We start from the raw sequence: 5137 nt of genomic DNA, 5'->3' as shown, positions 1-5137 counted from the left end.
ATCATGTACAAAACATACATTACTAGGTCTAGGTCAAGCAACAACTATTACATCTCTTTAATATTACATGTCCACTCTAAGCTATTACAGATCTCTTCTCTTTTCCTGTACTCTGCTGGACTGTCCCTGTACACTGTACACTGAACCTGCAAAACTGGGGTTAAGGGAGTGGGATGAGCTCTATAGCCCAGTGAGTAGAACAGTAAAACGTCTCAGTAAAATATGATCTCATGGAATGCATCATATCACAGACAAGCCACATCAAGAGTAAACCTGTCACCACATAGTCCCAGTAACTCTGTGCCAGGGCGTAGAATCGAGCACCTGGTCTTCCTGTCATATATGTATATGTGTATATAACACCTGTAAACTTACCATTGCCAGGGCGTAGTCAAAGGCTCCTGGACTTTGCTATATACCTGCCAGGGCGTAGTCAAAGGCTCCTGGTCTTTGCTATACGTGCCAGGGCGTAGTCAAAGGCTCCTGGTCTTCCTGTCTGTGACTATTGGATCATTCAGCATTTACTCACATCATCAATAACAATGCAATGCAACATATTCGTGAATACTAATGCAATCAACCTATGGCATAAACATGATGCATGAGATATGCTAAAAGCAGTTTGTGATTCAATTAAAAGTCATAAGTTTAGTTCCACTCACCTCTGGCTCTGGACTGACTGACTCTGCAGGTTCTGAATCTCTGGAGCAGTACTCACTGCTGCTCTCTCTGGTTCCTCTGGTCTGTACCTATACAGATGGACTCAAATGAGGGACCAAACTAACTTATCAATACTTCTATTAAACTCCCCAAGAATCCCCTGAAACTCACTTAACTAGCCATGCAAAGCATGCAAAAGAAAAGCTGGACAGAACACTTTCGGCGGCAGGTTCGGCGGCCGAATGTCCTCTCCAGAGACGAAACTCAAGCACCTTCGGCGGCCGAATCTCTATGTTCGGCGGCCGAACCCTTTCGGGGGCAAGTTTCGGGGGCCAAAACATACTCCAGAGACGAAAGTCTCTAACCTTCGGCGGCACCTTCGGCGGCCGAAGTCCTCAAACAGAGCCGAACATGCAAAACTCACGGGGGCAAGCTGTGGCAGCCTAAGCTACCATGCAAGAGGTTCGGCGGCCGAATGAACCTTCGGCTGCCGAACCTGAGTTCATCCAGAACTCAGTTTCAACGGCAAACCATCTCCTTCTTTCCTTCAACTTCTCAAACCATGCAAACGTCACCTCCTCAACATACATATACTCATGTATATGCTCACAGGGGTCCAAAACTATCTAAAAACCCCAAATAACAAATCAAACATAACACATAAAACATGTATACATACATAAATCATCAAAAACTACCATGAATAACCTAAGCATGCTTCTCCTTCCTTAATCCCCATAAAACCTTCAGAAAACATATAAACAGGTTCTAGCTCTTCCCTTACCTCTGTAAACAGGAAGATGAACACTCTGAACAAGGTAAAACGGATCAACTCTCCTCAACCTCTCACACTCTCAACCTCTCACAAGCTTAGCTTTTTGCTTCACAACACTCAAATCCTTGTAAACGATCAAAACATTCTGCCATGAGCTGCTCAAACTCAGCAAATAAAATATGGGATATGTGGCCAATCCTCTGGACAGGGTTTGGAGCCAACACCTGTCCAAAATGCTGACTAAGGATCGCACAAGAGCTGGCTGAGCAACTCAGCTTCGGCGGCCGATGCGCATGCAACATCATGCAACGGCAGCCGAACATTGAGCACTTTCGGCGGCCGAACTTATCTTCGGCGGCCGAACTTGGCTCCTCTGCCTTGGTTCATTTCAACTTAATACTCATTTCCCTTAACCTTAAAACATCTCATAAAACACATAATAGCACTTAAGACCATCTAACACACTTCGACATCCTGGATTCCACCGGTAAACAGGAATGCCAACGCCGGACTCAAGCCGGGTATTACATGGCATGTAATTTTAGTCATCTAAAGCAAATACATCTTGAAAGAAGGCTGAGATAACAGAAGCGACAGGTTTTGTCAAACAGTGTCAATTCACGAAGCGACAGGTTTTGTGAAGACAGTTGACTACCGTTTAACATTGGACTTAGTTTTCCTCAACCTTGAAATGATATTCTTCCAACATGCAGAAAATAGGATTGGAAATGTAGGGCATGTAATATATGTTGAGAAGACTGTTTATTGAAATATGTAAACTCTGGAATGTGTTCAGTCAAGGAACGACTATTAGTTTCAACCACTGTTCCCTTTTTGAGACCTTTTAAGTTCAAGCCCATTAACATCTCTAAATAAAATTCCCAGAAAGTCAACAAGGAAACCTTTTTTTCATTTAGAAAAACAATTCCTCAAATGTCCAACGTAATAAAGTTACACTTCTTTTGATTCCCTTTAGTCTTGTGACTTCAGTAACTTGAAGTCATAATTGCAAGTAACTGCAGATGGGGAACGCAGCAAAGGACTTGACTTCTGGGACTGTTGGGGGGGGCAGCACATTTGATTGTTGGGCATCCGTTCGACACCATCAAGGTCAAGCTTCAGAGTCAGCCTGCTCAACAACCTGGCCAGCCTCCCAAATATGCAGGTGCAATGGATGCTGTCAGGCAGACTTTGGCTGCTGAAGGCCCAAGGGGTTTATACAAAGGTATGGGAGCTCCACTTGCTATTGTGGCATCCCTCAATGCTGTGCTTTTTACTGTGAGGGAACAAATGGAGGCATTATTGAGATCTCTTACAGTTAGCCAGCAGATGGTTTGTGGAGCTGGAGCTGCAGTTTCTTTTCTTGCTTCCCCTACTGAGTTAATTAAGTGCAGGTCAGTATTGTGATCTTCACTCCCCCAACCTCTTCTGCAACCCAAAAAGAGAGCGCGGAAAACAAGAAATTTTGATTACGACCCGAGCATCAATTTCCTGATTTCACTGCCTTAGCAGGTTTTGTGCAGCTCTACATGGAGTACTTTTATCTGTTTCAAACATTTCCTGGGATTCCTGCAAATTCTTATAATTTTTGTAATAACATATATATAACCTTGTTGGAATGCTTCCTGAATCATTTTGTTCCTCTTGTTCCATTTTCCTCTCAAGCTAGGCGATGTTTGATCTCCCAAATTTGCAAGGCACAGGGCTATGATATGTTGAACTACAGTTTGGTTTCATAAGAATCTTATTGACAATCTGTTGAACTACAGTTTACTTCTTTCTCCTTTTGGATGAAGAAAATTCTGAACCTGTGCATATAACCTGTTTGCTTTCATGTTGAGAACAGGTTGCAAGCACAAAGCGCATTAGCCAGTTCTGGCTCAGAAGCTGTGGCAGTTAAGTATGGAGGGCCAATGGATGTGGCCAAACATGTTCTCAAATCCGAAGGTGTTATAATGGGCCTTTTCAAGAGCTTGGTACCGACATTGGGATGTGAGGTTCCAGGAAATGCTGCTACGTTTGGTGTCTATAATTTACTGAAGCAATCCTTGGCAGGGGGGCAGGATACTTCTCAGTTAGGAAGAGGCTCTTTGATGTAGGATGATCCTTTTGGCTAATGGTCAACCCTACTGATGGGATCAAGAGGGTAATTCAAGTAGATGATTACAGAAATCCCAAGTTCACTGGCTCCATTGATGCTTTGAGAAAGATCCTGGCATCCGAAGGTGTCAAAGGTTTGTACAGGGGTTTCAGCCCTGCTATGGTCCGAAATGTGCCTGCAAATGCTGCATGTTTCTTGGCAGATGAAGTCACAAGGACTAGTTTGGGATGATTAATTTTATCATGCACTGGTTACTGGCCAGTGACTTGGGTGAATCTTCACCATTGTTATTATATTGCTCATCTCAAAGTCTTCTCATGCCATTGAATGAAAGCTTCCTGCGTAATTGTTTAGCAATACGATAACAGTTTATTTATCAGAAATGAAGGCCTTTGATCTTTCTATTTTTGTTTGGGTGATGGAAGAAACAATTGCCATACCATTAGCTGCATATTTTCTTCTTTTCTCATAATTTTTCAGCAGATGGTTTTCGTGTGATTGTTAAACAAGAGATTGTTGAGCCATCATTTTGGTCACTAAAAAAGCACAAGTGCATCCAATCTAGAGTTTGTGTCCATCTGAGGCCATCCCTTATGGTGTAGAGAAAAGCCACAAAGAGAAAGAACTGGAATCAAAGGGAGGGAAAATGATCAGCAAGAGAGATGCATAAATCATTTCTTAGTTAAAGATTATCAAAATTAATAAATTCTTCAAATGTCTCCCAACTATATATATATATAAAGGAGATAATATGGTATTGAATTCTCTAACGAGAAATCTTATCTATTTTCAGCATTTTATTAGTATATAATATTAGTTTCAATTGATAAAAAAATATAATTATAAAATTTCATATAAAAAATAATGCGGAATTACAAGACGAATAAAATAATCTTAGAACTCTTCATATACTTTGATGTTTAAACTTCTCCCCAACTTGGGTAAATGGAATTTGGATGGATAGTAGAGAGCATTATATAAAGCAAGCAAGTGGATTGACTATTTAATGATAGACTTTTTGAATTCTATTATTAAATAAAGCAATCAAATGGAATGATGCCGATACAAAGCCATTACAAGTGTATACACGTCACACCCACAGTCAAAAGAAACAGCCACGTGTACAGCCTATTGAAGATGGGAAAGCAATAAGGATTGAAGGTTGACCATTTTAGTTTCTATTTTAGTTGTTGAATTTTTCTTTAAGCATTTGTTAGTATTTTCGTTTCCGCAATGTAAGAAGGGTATCTCCACTTTCAGTTATTTCCATTATCCTAGGAGGTTGTGACTCCATGATCAAGTCATGATTCCATTGATATAGCAAATATTCAATAATTATCAATGAAGAAATCAGTTTGGAAGTCATTACAATTTTGAATACTTTAACTCAGAGGTTTGAGATTCCCTCTAATTGAGTCTTCTAATTCTTCAAGATAGGTCACAAAAAGAACACCACGTCCTCACCCCCACAAACACCTTCCACTTCCATCTACGAAAGACCCCTAACTCGATCTCAGGTTCGGGACCCTAACATTTTGGTATCAGAGCCAACAGTTACGGGGGAATCCGTTCAAGATCAACTTACAAAACTTTTCAACCTT

At 41.0% G+C, this 5137-nt stretch overlaps 1 pseudogene; it reads left to right on the top strand.

Annotated features, from left to right (window-relative positions):
* Window positions 1–2369: 2369 nt before the first annotated feature.
* On the top strand, window positions 2370–3869 carry LOC110600970 (annotated as a pseudogene).
* Window positions 3870–5137: the final 1268 nt, after the last annotated feature.

The sequence above is a fragment of the Manihot esculenta genome, chromosome 15 (genome assembly GCF_001659605.2).
Source record: "Manihot esculenta cultivar AM560-2 chromosome 15, M.esculenta_v8, whole genome shotgun sequence".
Lineage (NCBI taxonomy): Eukaryota > Viridiplantae > Streptophyta > Magnoliopsida > Malpighiales > Euphorbiaceae > Manihot > Manihot esculenta.
The sequence above is the reverse complement of the archived record's forward strand: the minus strand, read 5'-3'. Positions and strand labels throughout refer to the sequence as shown.